Below are 22,521 nucleotides of genomic sequence, written 5' to 3'. Positions count from 1 at the left end.
AGACTTCCCCCTCCATGCCCGCTGTGCATTGGCCAGTGCCTTGCAAAGGGCAGGGTCGGCTCTGTCCACTCCCACCCTGGCCAGTCCAATCTCTGCTCACCTGCATGGGAAGGAGTAGCGGCCTCACTCCCACTGCTGTCTCTGCACCAGTGATGCAGGTAGCCCATGCAGGGGTGTAAGGAGACAGCTTGCAAGGTACCCCCACACACACACCAGGTGAGTAGCCCATGTGGTAGTCAGAGCGCTGGTCAGCAATCAGTGCTGTTCAGCAGGATTGGGCCCCACATCAGCCCTGCAGGCCAATGCACAGTTTAACAAGGAAGTAGCTGACACGGTTTCCACGTTAATTTCAGAGCCTGTGAAAACCCTGAAAGAAAATCAGGGCTTCCTACCTGGCAAGGGGCCTCTTCCTGCCACTTGGCCTGGAGCCCCGCGCTGGGTCAGGTCCCTAGTTGGGAGCCACGGTTCTCAGCGACAGAGAACAAGGAAGAAACTCTTTGGAAACGAACCATTAACAACAGTGCTCGGCTGCTCTGAATGTTGCTCTAAAGAGGCGCTGGGCTCAGCCGTTGTCTGCCAGGCTGGGGCCGGGGGGAAGCTGCTGTGTGGAAAATACCTGCAGGCGTTTGCATCCTGTGACCCAGGAGCCTTCCACAGGCCCAGATCTGCACAGGGTGTGGATAAGCAGAGACATTAGCCATTCCTGAGCTGCCTGGGAACAAAGAGACCAAAGGAAGGAGGGACACATGGAGCTTTGCCTGTCATTATCCCTCCGGAAATGGCCCCGTCAGCCCCTCGCACTCCCATCTCCTTCCCTTTGATCCCTTTCCATTTGGGGAGGAATCTGTCCGGGAAAACCCAGCTTGTTTGAAACAATTCCCATTTTGAAATCAAAGGATTGTCACTCCTAGACAGCCCCAGCAGGCATGGAACTGTGACAGCCCTTCCAGCCAGTGCACCAGCCAGGGCCCTCTGCCTGCCGTTCAGCTCACGGGCTCTCCCCCGCCATGGGGCTTGGGCAGCAAGGAGAGGGGTCTGGAGCTACGCAGGTGGGACAGAATGTGTGGAGCTTCCAGGGAGGTGGCCAGCGGCTCCCAGCACAGAGGAGTTGCTCAGCGCGCTAGTCACACAGGTCTGAATCCTACCCGGGCCAGAGGCTGGGAGACACCGATGTCTGCCTGGATCTGCTCCTTGCTCCGGAGCAAAACTGGCTCCTATTAAAAACTGCAGCTGACCCAGATTGCCGGGGGAAACCACTCTGGGTCCTGCCGCAGCTCATCTCCTGGCCCTCCCCCAGGGCAAGCGGAGCAAGCTGTCCCTCTGAGCCGCCTGGTCCCAGGCTCTCAGCAACGGCACGACGTGGTTCCCCTAGTGTCGCATCCGTCCCCTCCAGCGGGCGCTGATCACTGTGTCAGGGTTATTGCGCCGCAGAGGATGGCGGGCGCCTGAAGCTAGATGGGGAGGGGGAGCCTACTTCCGAACACCCATCGACCTTGGAGGATCTGGGCCAGGGTGCTTAGTGCAGGGGGCAGGGGGAATGGGCGTGGCAGTGCCAGGGCATGGCGGGAGCAGACGGCCTGGCTGGGACAATATCTTGCTGGAGAAAAAGAGGCCTTGGCTGTAACAAACAGTGAGGCGGCTGGACACAGCCAGACCCTGCGGTTCGCTCTGGCTCCCAGCCTCTGCTGCCACGTGTCACCGCACAGGGTCTCTCTAAGTCCTGGCCTGTGTCACAAGCCACAGGGCCCCTCCTTGGGCCTTCACCGCTTCCCGCTCCCCCTTCCCCGGCAAGGCAGGGAACTGGCTGCTCCTACCCCGGGAAGTTTAAAACCTTTCAGGCAACAATTTTGAGTCAAAACAGCTGTTTTCTAAAGAAAAAAAAAAGAAAAGAAGTAGTGACTGGCTCTGTGGGTGAGATCCCACCTCCCCGCTGACCCTGGGGAAGTCAGCCAAGCCAGTGATGCTCAGAACGCGACACGAAGCCTCTGGACGAGTCTCCCACCGAGCCAGCAGGGGCAGCAATGGCCACATCTCAGCCCCACTGGCCTTTCTGTGGCGCTTTTGATTTATTAATTTCAACCTGCTCCCCACCCTATCCTGAGTTACCTGTCAAGAGCACTTAGGCCAAGTTCCTCAGAGGTCTTTAAGTACCTAATTCCCATTGGTTTTAATGGGAGACAGGCACCTAAATAGCTTTGATGGTCTGGCACGTCTGTTCCATTGAGGGAAGCATCCCTAATCACACACTTCACTTCACGCACGTCCCACTGAAACACATCATGAGAGTGAAACACGTGCTGAGTTGTGGTCTTAGGTGCATGCTCACCCTTACGCCCCATAGATGTCAACGAGGAAACTAACGTGCTTCGAGTTCAGCTTTAGTTTAAAGTTTTGCTTAGCTGCTGCTACCAATCTGGGCCTGAGACAGGGAGTGCGCCCTTTCTCTTTTCCCCCAGATGGAAGCTCCTTTGAGGACTGGCCGGTCCATCCAGTGCAGAAGGGGATGCAAACTGGTTATCTCACACGGTGGAGTTGCTGACAGAAGATAAAGACTGCACCAAGATCTAACACAAAAAGCCCTGTAGACTTGGGTAAACTGCACGGACAAGGTCTGCGGTTCAAACTAAAGCCTGGATGAAATATAATTCCAGGTTTCAGTGTAGACTTGTAAAAGAAAAGCACCGATCCTCCTCCTGGATTGTCACCTGTGTGGGTATTTATTCAAGAAAGAAAAAAACCTGTTATTTAAAATTTGGTAGAAAGAAATTCCACTTCCTAACCCCCCCTTCCTGCCCTCCCCCCCTCTTTTTAAACTTGAAGGATATAGGCACTGGTGCTTTGAGATCTTTTTTGAGTTGGTTTGTTTTTATAAGACCATATTTGTAATGTGAAATGGGGATTTGTTTTCTATTCTGTAATTATAAAAGTCAGAGAAGTTTCATCCAATGGCTGTTTTGGTTTTGTGTATTTTCATTTTTTGTGCAGTTGAATTGATTAAAAAGTGGTGGTTTTTTCGCTTTTTTTTTTCCTTTAAGAAAATGCTGCATTCTCGCACTGCTGAGTCTGAGATCTGATCAACACTTTAAAATTAGATTGGTTCAACTACGTTGCTGAGGGCTGTGAAAAATGTCAAACCGTGAGCGGCACAGTTAGGTCAACCTAACCCACGATGTAGACTTAGCTACCACCGCTCAGAAAGGTGGATTAACTACAACAATGGACAAACCCTGCCTGCAGTTCCATAGCTGTAGTATAGACATGGGCTTTTAACCAAGGACTCATCCATCTTTTTGTCCCATGTAACTGAGTGCTTCTTTTTAAAGTGACCACAAAGAGGCTGTTAATCACGGCCTGGAATGCCGAGCTGCCCTAGCCAATCTATAACCTTTCCTCCTCAAGTGCCAGCGAAGGTAATTTTCTCCCTGTACAATTCACATTTGAATCATTCCCCCTCGCGAAACAAACAGCAGCTTCCCCAGAAATCAGTGCTGGCAACTCCCAGAGCTGCATTCACAACACATTTGAGAAATGACAACTTACGGAGCTCTAAGGACATGGTCCCGATCTGCAAATCACGTGCACACGTGCTTAGCTTTAAGCACATTGAATAGCCCCATGAAAATCAGCATTAAAACTAGCCCCATAAAGTCACATGCTTGAATGCTTTGCTGGATGAAGGCTTGGCTTAAGGGCAGGTCTTCACTACGGGGGGGGTCGATTTAAGATACGCAAATTCAGCTACGCGAATAGCGTAGCTGAATTCAACGTATCGGAGCCGACTTACCCCGCTGTGAGGACGGCGGCAAAATCGACCTCCGCGGCTCCCCGTCGACGGCGTTTACTCCCACCTCCACTGGTGGAGTAAGAGCGTCGATTCGGGGATCGATTGTCGCATCCCGACGAGACGCAATAATTCGATCCCCGAGAGATCGATTTCTACCCGCCGATCCAGGCGGGTAGTGTAGATCTAGCCTATGCAAGTGTCTGTCTGACTCAGAATTAGAGCTGGGAGATATTTTTCAACTGAAACTTTTTTTCTGGTGAAAAATGAAGATTCAACAATGCCAAAGCATTTTGTGATTTGTTCATTGCAGGGGGAAAAATCAAAACATTTCATTTTAACATTTTCATAACAAAATGTTTGGGTATTTTGGCTCAAAATGACTTTTTGTTTTGAAATTTCCTTAAATGTCATTTTTTAAAAAATTCAAAAATATTTTACAATGCTCAAAATTTAAACAGATTTTTAAAAACTTTTTGATTGGCCAAATTTTTTTTTAAAATAATTGTTTTCAGTCTGATCCGAAACAATTTTCCCCCAAACTTTTCAGAATTGTCAATGATCCAAAAAATCATTTATTCACCCAGCTCTAACCAGGATGTTGGATGTCTACAGCTGAAAGCTTCATGAACAAACACAAATTCCTGCAGAGTTTACACTAATTGCAGGGAGTTTGAACTGGCCTTTTCTCTAGCTCTTTTCTCCAAAATGTAGTGACTCATTAATAATAGTAATAAGAAATAAGCGCATGCATAGCAGAGGATGGTTACGATAATAAATGTAAGCAAAGTCTGAATGAGCTCTCCCCAACATCTAGTGGTGAGCTGTGGAAAAGGACTTCAGGAGTTGATCTCGTTTGCATGGCCACACCCACCCTGCCTTGATACTCAGCATGATGGGATTTTTGCCCAAATGATCACTTGTGGCTCGTGCTGGATCCCCACTCTCCTTGTTATTGGGGCAGGAGTATTAAAGGGTTGCTATCCTTGTTGTGTGAATCAAGGGCAGCAGAACTGTACCTGGCATACCCCGATGGAGGGACTCACCCTCAACTGAATGGCACTCGCTAGGCAGGGGACATGGGTTCCAAAGCCCAATGAGTAGAGAGAGGGTGGGGATAGATATTATTGGGGTTCTGCTTAAAACTGAGCTGTGTTAAGTGGTGGGTCATAAAGACTTCTTGGTGAATGGGTGGGTGGCTGGCGGAGAGGTGTGGCAAGTGGCCAGCTAGGTGGCTGGCAGAGAGGCATGGGAAGCGGCCAGCAGGGCAGCTGGTGGAGAGGCATGGCCAGCAAAGTGGCTGGTGGAGAGGTGCGGCAAGCAGCCAGCAGGGTGGCTGGCAGAGAGGGGCAGAGCAGAGCCCCACAGAGAGGTGCAGAAATTGGCTGGCGGGGTGGCAAGTGAGTGCCTGAGCAGTGCAGCATGTAAGGTGCCTCCTTACCCCTGCTTCCACCCAGGATGGGAAGTGAACTCTGCAGATGAACCTCTGGACTCTGGGGCTGCACTGACCAAGGACAGCAACTGTGAGTGGGGTGCAGAGAAGGGACGGGCGTGTTAAAGGGACTTTGGGGTTGCTGGTCTTAAGAACCTGAGGAGGAAAGGACCCCAACTTACTTGGGGGTGGGTCTTTTGTTCAGAGTTTATGTTTATGAACCTAGTTGTGGTGTTTTCCCAAATTAATGCTGAGTTACTCCCCTCCTTTTATTAAAAGTTTTTGCTACACTCAGACACTGTGCTAGCAAGAGGGGAAGTATTGCCTCTTAGAGGCGCCCAGGCGGTGGTGTGTAATTGTCCCAGGTCACTGGGTGGGGGCTCGAGTCGGTTTTGCATTGTATTGTTGAAAAGGAACCCCTAGATATTGAACCCGGCCCTTGTTTCTGTCAACGCTGACTGGCAGAAGGGTTACATAATAAATGTCAATGGAAATTAGGAACCTAAATAGCTTTGAGGATCTGGGACTAGGATGCTATTGTATTAAGTGCTGTACAAACACTGTTTTGGAAGGGGGAGGAGGGGAACTAAGGAAATTCCCAGACAAAAAACGTACTTACAAGAGCTAAGATTGCAACGCCATATCTATATCCACTCAATGTGCAGTGGCTGTCAGAAAAGCAAACAGAATGTTGGGAATCATTAGGAAAGGGATAGATAATAAGACAGAAAATATCATATTGCCTCTATATAAATCCATGGTACGCCCACATCTTGAATACCGAGTGCAGATGTGATCGCCCCATCTCAAAAAATATATATTGGAATTGGATAAGGTACAGAAAAGGGCAACAAAAATTATTAGGGATATGGAACGGCTGCCATATGAGGAGAGATTAAAAAGACTGGGACTTTTCAGCTTGTAAAAGAGACAGCTAAGAGGAGATATGGTTGAGGTCTATAAAATCATGACTGGTGTGGAGAAAGTGAATAAGGAAGTGTTATTTACTCCTTCTCAGAACACAAGAACTAGGGGTCACCAAATGAAATTAATAGGCAGCTGGTTTAAAACAAACAAAAGGAAGTATTTTTTCATACAATGCACGGTCAACCTGTGGAACTCCTTGCCTGAGGATGTTGTGAAGGCTAGGACTATAACAGGGTTTAAAAGAGAACTAGATAAATTCATGGAGGTTAAGTCCCTTAATGGCTATTAGCCAGGCTGGGTAAGGAATGGTGTCCCTAGCCTCTGTTTGTCAGAGGGTGGAGATGGATGGCAGGAGAGAGATCACTTGAACATTACCTGTTAGGTTCACTCCCTCTGGGGCACCTGGCATTGGCCACTGTTGGCAGAGAGGATGCTGGGCTGGATGGACCCTTGGTCTGACCCAGTATGGCCGTTCTTATGTTCTTATGGATAGGTCCATCAATGGCTATTAGCCAGGATGGGCAGGGATGGTGTCTCTTGCCTCTGTTTCCCAAAAGCTGGGAATGAGCGACAGGGGATGGATCACTTGTTGATTACCTGTTCTGTTCATTCCCTCTGGGGCACCTGGCATTGGCCACTGTTGGAAGACAGGATATTGCGCTAGATGGACCTTTGGTCTGACCCAGTCTGGCCGTTCTTATGTTCTTATATATTAGGACAAAATCCTTGTTAGAACATCATCAATATAGAAAGAAAATCCAAATGCTTGACAACGATTACATTCGGAGTTCCGGGTTACGTTTAAATGATTAAGTCCCAGGTGAAGTATTCATTTTTAATTAAGAAATTATTCGAAGTAAAAAACAAAACCCAGAATTAATGTTCCACAAGCAAAACGAAAAGGGATTTTCAGAAGTATCTGGTCTGTGTTTGCAATTTTAACTCTTCACAAGGTGTTGTGTGCAGGAGTTTTATTTTGACAGTGTCCCTCTCTCTAACAAAATAGCTTAGCCACGCTGGGGAATATTATTTGAAATCTCCTGTAGTTCCAAACTTCAGGGGAAGCATCATTCATGGAATTAAAGCAGGGTATGAAATTAATCGAGATGGTGACGTGTCTTCCTGTGTGTTTGTACAGTGCCTAACACAAAGCGACCCAGATCCTGATCAGAAGGTCTTGGCCATGCAGAGCAGAGCAGAGATGAAACTAGCACCCGAAGTGCTATAGCCTAGTTGCACTATATGTTAGCATGCTCTCATAACCTGAGCAGTATAGGGCTCTGTAAACCCATGGGTGGAAGACCACCCAGACACACTATGTGCAGCTGACACCTCAGTGTGGGTTACTTTTCCTCCTCTGAGTCAGTAATGAACCAATGCCCCTGTATAGAGCAAGGAGAGGTGCAGCTCTTCCAGATGAGATACAAAATAAAGGTCCTGCTTACTTGGGGTTGTTGCAGAACTGTCCTGGCAAATTCCAGCTCCAGGAATGATATTCTGTCTCCCTGCATTCCCACTGCAGTTGCTTTGGAATACGGTATTCGTCACTTCCTGCCCTACCGCGCTGGGTCCTGGGTGTGTTCAAAACCTTTCAGTAAGACTCTGAGGTTTAATTAATTATTGTTTGCAAAGGACGTCAGTTGCAAGGCCAGACTGTAGAGGCATGCTGAGTGCTGCCTGAAAATACAGCTGCCATCAGTCACTCAGCAGTAGCTCACAAATTGCCTGCAATACACTCAAAACGGATTGGGAGGAGAGAGGATGTTTGGCAGGCTCCCTCTTTGTTCATTTGTCACTTACCTCCAGAGTTCCCGGTTCCATTTCCAGAGGCCAAGTTCGGCACCAGACCACACTGTGGGAACATAGCAAAGGAGACAAGCACAATTAACACGTATGGAAATTTACAAGGATGTATTTCATAATGACGTGGTTTTACATTTACATGAAGCCCTACTGGTCACATCAGAGGATTGAGGGCTGGACCCCTGGATTCTATTCCTGCCGTGTGCCCCTTGCTTTATTCATGTCCCACACACAGAGAAGTTAGATAAAAACACACATATTCCTTTTGGAATGTTGCAATGTAACTTGACTTTATTTCTTAGAATTCAGAACAATAGCACATGAACCCAAAACAGAGAGACAAAGCAGGCTGCTCCCTAAAACAGACAGGCACAACTCCCCCGACCTTTCTCTAGGCTGACTGCTGCTAGCCCCAGATTGCACGCTTCCCTACAGAGACCCCTAGCCTGGAAGCAGAAAAGACCCCTGAAATTTAAAGTGACAGTTTGCAATTTTAACACGGTTTTCAATACATCACAATACCGGGCAAATTATTTCAAACTTGATCATTCTCCTTTCATTTACACAATCAGGAGCAATGCCACCAAAGTCAACAGATTTAGTATAAAACTGGTGTGAGACCAGAATCAGGCTCGACTGTGCTTCAGGTTTCAGAGTAGCAGCCGTGTTAGTCTGTATCCGCAAAAATAACAGGAGTACTTGTGGCACCTTAGAGACTAACAAATTTATTAGAGCATAAGCTTTCGTGGGCTACAACCCACTTCTTCGGATGCATAAAGAAGTGCATCCGAAGAAGTGGGTTGTAGCCCACGAAAGCTTATGCTCTAATAAATTTGTTAGTCTCTAAGGTGCCACAAGTACTCCTGTTATTTTGACTGTGCTTCAGTTTCCCCATCTTTAAAATGGGGATATTAGTGCCTACTTCCCTGGATTGTTGTAATAAATGTTCATAAAGTGATCTAAGATCCTTAATTGAAACATGATATTTAAATGAGAAATATTCTTAATTATACTATGGCTCTCACAGCAGAGGAAGAGATAATTATGGTTCCATTATAAACCTTGCTCCCATCCCCAACACATTTAGAAGAAAAATAAATATTTTTTGCCTGAGTGTTTGTATCTTTATTGTTGATGTAGCTATTATTATTTTTTAAAATACAAGATTTGAAGCAAATGATGGGCACTGATACAGCTGGTTAACATTTTTTTCATTTAAACTTTTCTTTTGTTTTGTTTTTTAACAAAAAATGTGTCTTCGTTTGGTTTGGCTGAGATTTTCCAATTTTTTGCCAACCCCTCCCCCACAATATTTTTGGGGGGGTTGTTATTATTTCCCTCCCTTTTCTCTTCCTTTTCCAGTTGAAAGAACACTGTTAAAAGGGAAAGCAATAGAAAAAATAAAAAGCAGGGCTGTCGATTAATCGCAATTAAGTCATGCGATTAATTCAAAACAATTAATTGCAATTAAAAAAATAATCATGATTAATCACACTGTTAAACAATAGAATACCAACTGAAATTTATTAAATATTTTTGGATGTTTTTCTACATTTTCAAATATATTGATTTCAATTACAACACAGAATACAAAGTGTACAGTGCTCACTTTATATTACTTTTGATTACAAATATTTGCACTGTAAAAAACAAAAGAAATAGTATTTTTCAATTCACCTCATACAAGTACTGTAGTACAATCTCTTTATCATGAAAGTGCAACTTACAAATGTCATTGTTTTGGTTACATAACTGCACTCAAAAACAAAACAATGTAAAACTTCAGAGCCTATAGGTCCACTCAGTCCTACTTCTTGTTCAGCCAATTGCTAAAAGAAACAAGTTTGTTTACATTTACAGGAGATAATGCTAACCACTTCTTATTTACAATGTCATCAGAAAGTGAGAACAGGCGGTTGCATGGCACTGTTGTATCTGGCATCGCAAGGTATTTACGTGCCAGATGCACTAAAGATTCATATGCTTCTACGTGCTTCATCCATCGTTCCAGAGGACATGCGTCCATGCTAATGACAGTCATTAAAAAAATTATGCATTAATTAAATTTGTGACTGAACTCCTTGGGGGGAGAAATGTATGTCTCCTGCCCTGTTTTACCCGCATTCTCTCATATATTTCATGTTATAGCAGTCTCGGATGATGACCCAGCACATGTTCGTTTTAAGAATACTTTCACTGCAAATTTGACAAAACGCAAAGAAGGTACTAATGTGAGATTTCTAAAAATAGCTACAGCACTTGACCCAAGGTTTAAGAATCTGAAGTGTCTTCCAAAATCTGAGAGGGACGAGGTGTGGAGCATGCTTTCAGAAGTCTCAAAAGAGCAACACTCCGATGCAGAAACTACAGAACCCGAACCACCAAAAAAGAAAATCAACCTTCTGCTGGTGGCCTCTGACTCAGATGATTAAAATGAACATGCGTCGGTCCACACTGCTTTGGATGGTTATCAAGCAGAACCAGTTATCAGCATGGATGCATGTCCTCTGGAATGGTCATTGAAGCATCAAGGGACACATGGATTTTTAGTGCATCTGGCATGTAAATATCTTGTGACGCCGGCTATAACAGTGCCATGCGACCGCCTGTTCTCACTTTCAGGCGACATTGTAAACAAGAAGCAGGCAGCATTATCTTCTGAAAATATGAACAAACTTGTTTATCTGAGCGATTGGCTGAACAAGAAGTAGGACTGATTGGACTTGTAGGCTCTAAAGTTTTACATTGTTTTATTTTTGAATGCTGGGGTTTTTTGTACATAATTCTACATTTGTAAGTTCAACTTGCATGATAAAGAGATTGCACTACAGTACTTGTATGATGTGAATTGAAAAATACTATTTCTTTTGTTTTTTTACAGTGCAAATACTTGTAATCAAAAATAAATGTAAAGTAAGCACCGTACACTTTGTATTCTGTGTTGTAATTGAAATCAATATATTTGAAAATGTAGAAAACATCCAAACATATTTAAATAAATGATATTCTATTATTTTGTTTAGCAGCACGATTAATCACGATTAATTTTTTTAATCGCTTGACAGCCCCAATAAAAAGTAAACTTTTTTGGTTTTGTTTAATTGGGGGAAAACGGCAAACAATTTGAAATTTTTTCATGGCAAATATAAAACGATTTTCTAGCCAGCTCTAGAAACGCACTTAGACCCACAGTTACATACAAATTGTACATTAGCATATTTTAAAGGTAATTTTGGGAGTAACCCCTCAAAACCACTAATATTTACCCAAGCAAAGTTGACCATAGAGTTTTCTTCCATACATCTACATAGGCGCAGTTACAAATGTTCAAGTAAAAAATATGGGAGACTCCTTATAGCTTTACCTTTGCTAATTGTAATGAACTAGGCAGTGTGTATGGGTCACTAGCGCCCTCTACTGGCGGGAGGTAGACGCTCCTTTAGTTGGAGCAGAAAGTCCCAAGTTCCATCCCCAAGGTCACTGTGAAGGCGTAAGTGGTTGTGGTGTGTAATACAGAGGTAAGCAAGAGATCCCAGGAAGACACAAATCTGGTATCACTGGTGACCATCTGGTGGCTTTGAACTTGCCCGGATTCTTCCATTTGTGTGTTTACGTTTTGTAACTACACACGCCCTAGGAAGGCAGCATGGTCCGATGGGAAGAGCACCAAGCTGGGACTCTAGAGATCTGAACTATCCATCTAGCTCTGCCACTGACTTACTTGTCAAGTCACTGCCTCTCTCCATGCCTCAGTTTCCCCAGCTATACAAGGCAGATAGTGATCCTGGTCCTCCTTTGTAAAGTGCTTTGGGAAGATAACACTGAATTATTTCAGAGCTGCTTTTGAAAGTGGCAAATAATCTAGCAGCCGCAGAATTATTATCCGTTAACTCCACGCATAACCAGCTCAGAGCCTGCTCTCCCCTAATCTGGGCCATCAGTTAGAAGCGAGGAGCTGTCTCCCCTAATTAGCAGAAGTAATTGATGGCTCAATCATCAAGAACATGGGTACCATGCATGATGGAGTCGTGAATTATATAGCCAGTGCTACTAACAGCGTGATTCTAACCCATGTTAACCTCCAGCCATCTTTCCCCCTGGATGTGATGTGCCTGCATGTAATGAGCAACCTCAGAGCTGCGTATTTTGCACTGACTCTGCTCTGGGCAGACGCTGCCTCCTGCTGATATTTCGGCAGTGCTGTTTGTTAGGAACAGAGGAATTACCCGACTAGATCAGATCCACTCACCATCCAACACAGTATCCTGTCTCTGACAGTGGCCAGCACCAGCCGCTTCAGAGGAAAGTGTAAGAACTCTGCAATAAACAGGTGTGGAATAATCTGCCCCCTACACATAAGAACATAAGAACATAAGAAAGGCCGTACTGGGTCAGACCAAAGGTCCATCTAGCCCAGTATCTGTCTACCGACAGTGGCCAATGCCAGGTGCCCCAGAGGGAGTGAACCTAACAGGCAATGATCAAGTGATCTCTCTCCTGCCATCCATCTCCATCCTCTGACGAACAGAGGCTAGGGACACCATTCTTACCCATCCTGGCTAATAGCCATTTATGGACTTAGCCACCATGAATTTATCCAGTCCCCTTTTAAACATTGTTATAGTCCTAGCCTTCATAACCTCCTCAGGTAAGGAGTTCCACAAGTTGACTGTGCGCTGCATGAAGAAGAACTTCCTTTTATTTGTTTTAAACCTGCTGCCTATTAATTTCTTTTGGTGACCCCTAGTTCTTGTATTATGGGAATAAGTAAATAACTTTTCCTTATCCACTTTCTCAACATCACTCATGATTTTATATACCTCTATCATGTCCCCCCTTAGTCTTCTCTTTTCCAAACTGAAGAGTCCTAGCCTCTTTAATCTTTCCTCATATGGGACCCTCTCTAAACCCTTAATCATTTTAGTTGCTCTTTTCTGAACCTTTTCTAGTGCTAGAATATCTTTTTTGAGGTGAGGAGACCACATCTGTACACAGTATTTGAGATGTGGGCGAACCATGGATTTATATAAGGGCAATAATATATTCTCAGTCTTATTCTCTATCCCCTTTTTAATGATTCCTAGCATCCTGTTTGCTTTTTTGACCGCCTCTGCACACTGCGTGGACATCTTTAGAGAACTATCCACGATGACGCCAAGATCTTTTTCCTGACTCGTTGTAGCTAAATTAGCCCCCATCATGTTGTATGTATAGTTGGGGTTATTTTTTCCAATGTGCATTACTTTACATTTATCCACATTAAATTTCATTTGCCATTTTGTTGCCCAATCACTTAGTTTTGTGAGATCTTTTTGAAGTTCTTCACAATCTGCTTTGGTCTTAACTATCTTGAGTAGTTTAGTATCATCTGCAAACTTTGCCACCTCACTGTTTACCCCTTTCTCCAGATCATTTATGAATAAATTGAATAGGATAGGTCCTAGGACTGACCCTTGGGGAACACCACTAGTTACCCCTCTCCATTCTGAGAATTTACCATTAATTCCTACCCTTTGTTCCCTGTCCTTTAACCAGTTCTCAATCCATGAAAGGACCTTCCCTTTTATCCCATGACAGCTTAATTTACGTAAGAGCCTTTGGTGAGGGACCTTGTCAAAGGCTTTCTGGAAATCTAAGTACACTATGTCCACCGGATCCCCCTTGTCCACATGTTTGTTGACCCCTTCAAAGAACTCTAATAGATTAGTAAAACACGATTTCCCTTTACAGAAACCATGTTGACTATTGCTCAAGAGTTTATGTTTTTCTATGTGTCTGACAATTTTGTTCTTTACTATTGTTTCAACTAATTTGCCCGGTACCGACGTTAGACTTACCGGTCTGTAATTGCCGGGATCACCCCTAGAGCCCTTTTTAAATATTGGCGTTACATTAGCTAACTTCCAGTCATTGGGTACCGAAGCCGATTTAAAGGACAGGTTACAAACCTTAGTTAATAGTTCCGCACACAAACACACGCACTCCGGTTTCATCCTGGTCTCTAACAGAGAGATCTTCTTAAACCTTGAAACACGAGATTTAATCTCTCTTCCAACACTTTTGTTATTAATTAATACTCTGGATATTCTTGGCATCCATATCAATATCCAGTCCCTTTTGGAATCTTGCTAAATTTCTGGCCTGAACATTTTACTGTGGTGGTGAGTTCCACAGGCTAATTATGCATCGTGTATAAAATATATTTCCTTTCATCGGTTCCAGAGTTAGGGGATTAAGGAGTTCCAGGATATCAGCCAGTTTGAGGGTCCCCAGTGTTTCTGGATAGTTATCAGGGAGCATTCAGTTGCCAAGTCACCCTAGGATTCCCTTCCCTAATTCCCCACTTATCTCTATTGCCTTGTGGAGGTTGCATCCCAGGCTAAGGGTTGAGTGAGGTACAAGATGTGGAGCTTTTTGATCATGTCTGCACTGAGTGGGGATCCCTGACCATACTCCCAAAGTCCTGCCCAGCATGCACTGGGCTCAGCACAAAGCCGAGGCGGGAGTCATTGGAGGCAGCCTCTCCTTTGGTTGTTCCACAGCTCTGGTGATGAATCCAGAAGGGCTGCCCCAAAATCTTACACCGGGGGTCCCAAACTGCCCTCTTCATCAGGCAGCCACCTGCCCTTTCCCTCCAGGTTCTGCCAGCCCCTCGTCTCGGAGCTATCTGCTTTGGCTACTGCCTCTCCCATCCCAAATGGAGGCCCAAAGAGGAGGAGGATCTGGAGAGGGGTTTGGGGCAGTGTCACAGGGTGGCTGGTCTCTGTGGACAGACAGACCTGTGCCCTGCACTGCAGCAGGGGAGCCCATCCCAACTAATGAAAGGGACTGGGCTACCCCTGGGCCCGTGAAGGGCTGCTAGGAGGCAGCTGAGGAGAAAGGACTGGAACAGGCTGAGACCTGGGGAGGAGATGCCACACTGGAGTGGAGTCCCTGGAGCAAGCGGGGCCAGGGGCTCAGGGAAGCAGCCCCAGGGCTGCTGCTCCAAGGGGGGAGCAGAGTTGTCTCAGGCTAGGAAGCAGCCAGCGGCCGGAGAGCCAGAGACCCCTGGAAGGGGATCCCTGAAGCCTGGGGCCAGGTATTGACTGAAGACAGGTCTGTTTGTTGGTTAACCTTTGTTATACAAGCATTTTGGCAATTAATTGGTCTGACTATTAGCGGTAAATATGCCCAATGGCCTGTGATGGGATATTAGATGGGGTGGGATCTGAGGTACTACAGAGAATTCTTTCCTGGGTGTCTGGCTGGTGAGTCTTGCCCACATGCTCAGGGTTTAGCTGATTGACATATTTGGGGTCAGGAAGGCCCTGGGGGTTTTTCGCCTTCCTCTGCAGCGTGGGGCACGGGTCACTTGCTGGAAGATTCTCTGCACCTTGAGGTCTTTAAACCATGTTTTGAGGACTTCAATGGCTCAGACACAGGTTTGATACAGGAGTGGGTGGGTGAGATTCTTTGGCCTGCGTTGTGCAGGAGGTCAGACTAGATGATCATAATGGTCCCTTCTGACCTTAAAGTCTATGATTCTATGAACTCTCCCTGGGTGGGACTGGGCATGGCAGTGCGTGCTCGGAGGCGGGGTGCAGCGGCCCCCCTGCCCCCCATTGACAGGGAGGTTGCAGGCCCTCAAGCTACAGGATACAACCCCATATTAGGGAGGGGAGGCAGGTGAAGGGTGTGGGGCTGTGACCTCACCAGGTTCCTCACTCTCACCTCCTGGCTGTCTGGGCACCCCACCCCCAAATCTCATGCTCCCACATTCACTGCCCAGGAGACCTGGTCCCCCACCTCCTGCGGCCACTGGGCCGAGCAGCCGAGGTGCTTCCAGGGGAGGGGCATAATGTTAATGGGAATCCCATAGCAATGGGGGGGGGGAGCGCTGCACGAAGGGAACCCACCTGCTTTGACGGCATCTTCCCATCCCGGTGCGGAAGGGGGAAGGCCCATTCACGCGCGCTGATCCCTGTGCAGACAGAGCTAACTGGACCACTCATTGCTCTGCAACAGGGAGCAAACCGCCCTGGGAGAGGTTCTAATTAGCCACGAAGGAAAGTACCGGGGGGCCTCTGTTTTAGGGGATGCTCCTTGAGCCATCTACTTATTCCAGCTCAGTCTGTCTCTGAGCCAGATTCTGTGCTTAGCCCTCAGGAGGGGCCTGCTGGGGGAAGGTGGCTGTGCTGCAGTGAACCCCCGTCGCTGCCTAGAAAAGGGGGGGAACCCCAGTTTGAGTCACGCTTTGCGGCTGAGGAGTGATTAATTAATGGCCTCCTAGCCGGAGCTAGCTAAGGACCACAGGGGGATCTACAAGGCACTGTAATGTAAACACAGGCTCAGACTCAGGTTTGAGCCCAACCCCCCCTTCCATCCATACAGAAATCAGCCTGACTCGGGCCAGGAACCTCTCTGGACTCAGGCCCCCGGACTCTGCTGGGGGTGGGGGGTCAGAGCCCGGGTCCCGCTGAGACTCAGGGCCAAGCCCTGTCACTTTGCAGTGTGGACGCAGCCCAAGCCGCAGCCCCGAGTCAGAAGGTCTGTGTAGAGCACTATGCAGGGGCGGCTCCAGGCACCAGCGCAGCAAGCACATGCCTGGGGCGGCAAGCCATGGGGGGCAGCCTGCGGTCACCGTGTGGGCGGCAGTCAGGGAGCCTTCGGCGGTATGCCTGCGGGAGGTCCACTGGTCCCGCGGCCTTGGCGGTAATTAGGCGGCGGGTACGCCGAAGGCGCAGGACCGTTAGATCACCCGCAGAAACGCCGCCGAATTCTTGTCCCCAGCGGACCGCCCGCAGGCCTGACAAAAAACATAGAGCCGCCCCTGGCACTATGGACACATTAGCGTGGCTGTGAGACGCAGGTGCAGCAATTGTAACGCCGGGTTTACAAAGCAGTGTGGATGCTCAAGAGCAGGCTTGGAAACCCCAAGTGCACAAGGCCAGGTCCCAGAGTGCTGGGTGTAGACACCCCCCCGGGCACCTTGGCCTTGCAAGGAGCTGAGGTCACTCAGCAGGGGGAGCAGACTCAGGAGAGAGGGAGGAAGAGAATTGCCTCTCCCTGGCAAGGGCCTGGAGAAGGAACCCACAGCCCTGAGCTAGGGGCTAGCAGGAGCCCTAGGGGAAGCTGCCAGAGTCCCTGGGGCAAGGAGGCGGTGGAGGAAACCTGCTAAGACAGGCAGTAAGAGACGGGGAGCTCTCCAGCAGCAAGTTAGGCCCCTGCAGGCGACGCCCTGAAGTAGGGCCAGCTAAGAGCACTTCAGCGGAGCAGAAGAATTCTTCTGTGGCTGTTTAGTTGGACCTTTTTGTTACCCCAGGAGGGGGAGGGATTATAGGAGAGCTGGCTGGAGGCTGAGCCCCGGAAGACCCGGGGAGGGACAGGTGGCCAGCAGGAGGTGCCAGGGCCGAAGACCCCTTGCAGCACCGCACCCTGACCCCAGGGGGCGCCGTGGTTGGTGAGTACACTACCGTACGCTAGCTTTACATCACTGTCGCACCGTCAGGAATCCGAGCTGAACCCGATGTCAAGCGAGGCCCTTTGAATAAGACAGACCCGCCCCAGGGCTGCTCCCACAAGGCCCACGGACCGTCTGTTTGTTCTGTTTGTACAGCGACAATGGGGCCCTGCCCTATGACTGGAGCTCTCGGCACTAGAGAAATACAAGGCGTAAATAATAATAGCCAGACTGCAAAGCCCTCCAGCCACTCGCCCTCCCTTAGCAATGTCCCCCTTCCTCCCCATCACAACCCCTCCCACTCTGCCCAGGTATGCTCGGGAGGGCAGCGGGGTGCTGCCTATCACCCCTGTACTGGGGACGTTCCCAGGGAGGGGAGCATTTCACCCCAGCCGGGACCCCACCCAGCCTTCTCTCACTGGTGCCCCCATCGCTGTGGTGTGTGAGTCTGACACGGATCAAAGGGGTCATTTAATTCCAGCAGGGAGCACTCCCCCTGCTGGCGATAAGGAACTTAGCAATGTCAGCCGCACTGCTGTTAAACGACCATCTCAGCTCTTTTCCCCACGATTTCCTCCCCACTCCCATTTCTGAAAACAAACTCGAGTGGGGTTCTGGGAAGGAGCATCCTGTCCCGCTCCGCCTTTCTGCTCAGCGCTGGAGTTAGACAAATGGATGGCCGCGTGCCAGGCTGTCGCAGTGCTTCATCACCATTATTTCAGCGCCGTTTCGGATTCCGGCACCCCGGGCTTTAAATTAAACGTCAAATGCAATTTATCAGGAATCGAGCATGTGGAGTTGGGCTGGGCAGGGAGGGAAGAAACACAACAACCCCCCCAGCTCAGCTACCGCGGAACGAAGCAGCAATCAGGACTTGGGGAAGATTAATCAATCCGCTCTCTCCGCCGCTGTGGCAAGCGAGGCTGCGGATTGCATCCCGCGCCCTGCCTGAGTGGTTCAGAAGAGAACAAAATTAACAGGTGGCTGCCCGTCCCACCCCGTGTGAATCTCGCAGCCTGCCTCTTTATCCAGCTGGCAACACACTCATCATGCTTCGGGCCTGATTTTCCGCTTCCCTGCGCCTGGCACTGTCATTTACACAATCAGATCGGTTGTGGTTTGCACACCCACCTTGCACTGGGGTAAATGACGACACACTGCAGGGCAGCAGAGGGCCAGGCCTCTTCTGTGTCACCAGCACTCTCTATCCAAGGATCTTAAAGCAAGAAAGCCTCCGTACAGGCTGTCCAGGCAGATATAGCGTGATCCTCCCTTTGTCATTTAAGCCCTTCATAATGTGTAGGTCACTAGTATGGTAATGTGGGAATTATCAGTCAGGAAACTGAGGCACGGAATGGAGAAGGTCACAGTCACACAGGGCCTGTAGCGGAGCTGGAAACAGTCCCCATATCTCTAGGCACCCAGTCCTCTACCTCAACCACAGGGCCTTCCAGGGCTGGCAGGCTCCCCGGCACGGACTGGGGAGAAGCCCTGAAAGTCCTGGCTTAAGCCAGGGTCTCAGTGCTTCCAGGTTCCACCCTGCAGAGTTGGGAGCCAAGACCTGGCTAAAAAGGGGGTGCCTAGAGCTTCCGGGCTCCCCGCTCCGCAGCAGGAAGCCTGGAAGCCATGAATGCCCTGACCCTAGCCACATTGTATCCTTCTCTCCCCAAGGGGCCACCGAGTTTGAAAGAATGGTCTGGTGGCTCTGAGAACGACGCACTCTCTTGTGTTTTAGACTGCCAGAGTTCTGCTGTGAAATATGCATCTTCCCCAGCGTTCGGGAGTGTTGAGACGGGTGCCTCTCCACTGCAGCTAACCATGGGCCAGATCCCACATGGGGTGTGAGGAAGGGAAAGGAACGGTGCAGCAGAATCTCTGTCTGGGAGGGGCTGGGGATGCAGAGAGCCCCAGCAGCACAAGGAATGCAAGGCTGGGGAAGCACCGGGGAAAAGCCGGAAGGGACTGAATAGCAAAGCAGGTGATGGACCAGCAGGGAATCTCCTGGGGAAAGGCCGAGTCTGACTTGCTGCAATTGCAGAGAACAACCAGCCTAGCGCTAAGTGATCATTCCAAGGAAGCTTCTGCTTCAGGGCTCCTCCTTGGAGCCCCCCCTCACTCAGTCTCCCCCACAGCCTGCCCCAATGCTCCCCCCTCCACACAGCACACCGGATTGTCTCCTGGCTCCGAATCCTACGGCCGCCCTCGCAGCTCGCTGCGCTCCAGTCACTCCCCGAGAGCCGCTCCACATTCTTTGCCCCAAAAGATTTTTAAGAAACAAACGTCACTTGTCACCGTGGTCGTTGCCTGTATTGACATTTCCCTCCCCCCACCCCTGCGAGTTTTGCGGGGGTGTTCTTGACCAAATCACTACTGATGTTTCTGATTTACTGGAAACCACATTTTCTCACCGAACCCCTGGCTTTTGATGAATGGAAAACATATAAAAAATGATTTTGATCAAAATGCCAGTGAGGAAATATCATGGAAAATTTCGCAAAATCATGAACATTTCAAAGCCTGTGAAATGGAAAGAACTTTGAAATGCTGCTCATTTTTGTGACTGGTTCTGCTCCTGGCTCTGGGCTGGCTCTGGTCCTTTCCCTGGGGCTGCTGGGCTACTGGTAGATACAGCTGGTGAGGCAATGGGACAGGGGGGGGCTTTCTCCATGGAAAATACTGTATTTTCATTGAAAAACAAACCCCCAAATGCTTCGGTTTTCAGCAACCAAAAACAAAGGATTCTTTTTTTTTCATTTTTCTGACGAAAGAACAGACTTTTTAAAGGAAAACGCACACATTCTGTGAACACGTCCATTGAGCTGAAAACCCGATTTTCCCATCAAAAAATGGTTTATGCAAATTCCCTTCCTGGCTCCTTGGCCGAGAGTTGGATCGTGCGTGGGAACCTCTGGGCAGGGCTTAGAGAGATTCCCCAGCAGAGAAGAAGAGGCTGTGTTGGAATTGTTCCCCACCGTCCCACTGCTGGGACGTGACCCTTCCCCCACCCCAAGGGCCTAAGGGAAAGGCCCCGAGATGCTGGGGCATGGCACACGTCCCTGGCCCCGGAATGGAAATCAGTTGAGCTTTATTTTCAAAACCCTTTCAGTGCACCCCCACATCATGGGGGAGCTTTGGGTCATATAATTAACTCAGATTTTAACCCCTTCCTTGTCCCACTGGGCGCAGGGTAGGTGCGTCCCTCGCGTCATGCAGGCAGGCCAGGGTGGCTAACTGCGGGCACGATTCCGGCAGCTGGCATGCGCAAAGGGGTCACGTCCTTCCCCAGCATGCCCCGCGGCAGAGCCGCTCACCCGCTCTCTGTGAATGAGATGGGGTTGCAAAGCAATCGGGAATTTGATTTCAGAGCCAAGTCGCTCCCCCTTTGGGACCCGAGCGACTCTGGGGATGTTCCAGCTGGGGGCAGAAATTGAGGCTGGAGTCTGGGGTTTTCTTTGGTGCTGTCGGGTCTATTTACAAGGGATGCACAGAGCCCCTGCTCATGCAGGAGGAACCAAACCCAAAAGGAGCAGGTTCTTCCTCCAAACCCCTTTAGCCAGCACCCCCGACATAAGTGTCTCTTGCTGACAGTCAGCTGCTTGGCTCTCTTGCTCTGCTCTCAGTCTCTCTCCCAGTCTCTTGTCTGCCCCCTCAACAGACCCTTCCCCACACACAGACACCCCCGCCCCCAGTCTGAACAATACCCAGTCAAACCTCCACCCACAGGGTGCTAGTTTCTGGACAGACTCTAGGCCCAAATTTGTGCTGCAGGATGAAATAATAATACCCTTCTCTGGGCCTTGTTTTAGGGGTGGCTGTTTAAAAACAGCCCCATTGGAATAAAAGCAACAAACAGCTCTGTTAAGGCCAGCAACAGCTGTGGCCTAGATGGAGGGTTGTTGCAAGAACCCCTTTCCTATTAAGTTGATTCATAGATTATCATTCCAGAAGGGGCCATTGTGATCATTTGGTCTGACCCCTGAATAACGCAGGCCATAGGACTTCCCTGAATTCATTCTTGTTTGAACTAGAGATGATCTTTTAGAAAAACATCCAATCTTGCTTTAAAAAGGCAAGTGATGGAGAATCTACGCCGCCCTTTGGTACGTGGTTTCAATGTTAATTATCCTCACTGTTAAATATTTACACCTTATTTCCAGTTTAGTCTGTATCTGAGTCTAGTCTTCCACTTCCAGCCATTGGCCCTGGTTAGATCTTTGTTTGCTAGATTGAAGAGCCCGTTAGCAAAGTTTTGCTCCCGTGTAGGTACTTATAGATGGCGAACAAGTCACCTCTTCACCTCTTGGTTAAGCAGATTGAACAGGGTGAAGGGCGTGTTCACACATCAGTTTCAACCCGGTTTCATCTCAACTCATAACAAGGTTTAACCCCCCTCGTAACAAGATTTACTGTTCACGATGGGCCCCGTCAGCCACAAATTTAGACCTAAAAGGCCCAAATTTCCCCAGAGCAAAGAGGTCTCCAAGGCCATGATTTTGGTTCATCTCCATCTCTGTTTATTTTTTTTAAACCCTCTTTTGTTCAGTTTGATGTGGACAAGCCCGCAGTTCTGCTGTGGTGATGTAAAGGCCAAGACGCCCCTCCAGAGCTGGCATGGGCCGGGCATTGCTTGACTTGCCCCATTTGGCCGGGGCCTTTGGCCTGAGACACGGTGCAAGGTGTGACAGCCAGGGGAGCCACTCTCTCTGCGATTCTGTTCCCGTGCAGCCCTGGGCTCCTCCCAGGAGTCTGCTGCTGCCTCTACGCCGGTGCAATTAAGACCATCCAGGGGCAAGTCACGGTGTGTCACTGTCAAGGGATGCCAGATTGTGAGTGAAACAGGCTGTCATTAGGTATTTGGACTTGTATTCATCAGCCGTCCGGGGGAACAGGGCTCTACGTGATTCCCTGCAATTGTCTGCTCCCGAAGTGCGTCCTGCGGGGTGAAATAACAACACTCAGCTCTCAGCTAGTGCTTTACACCAGGAAATCTCAGAGCGCTGCACAAAGGAGGTGAATAGCAATATCCATATTTTACAGATGGGGGAAACTGAGGCACGGAGCAGTGACTTGCCTGAGGTTATCCAGCGGGCCAGTGGCAGAGATCTCAGGTCTCCTGAGTCCCAGTTCAGTGCTCTATCC

The sequence above is a fragment of the Emys orbicularis genome, chromosome 23, assembly GCF_028017835.1.
Source record: "Emys orbicularis isolate rEmyOrb1 chromosome 23, rEmyOrb1.hap1, whole genome shotgun sequence".
Taxonomy (NCBI): Eukaryota; Metazoa; Chordata; order Testudines; family Emydidae; genus Emys; species Emys orbicularis.
This window is presented reverse-complemented; position numbering follows the sequence as displayed.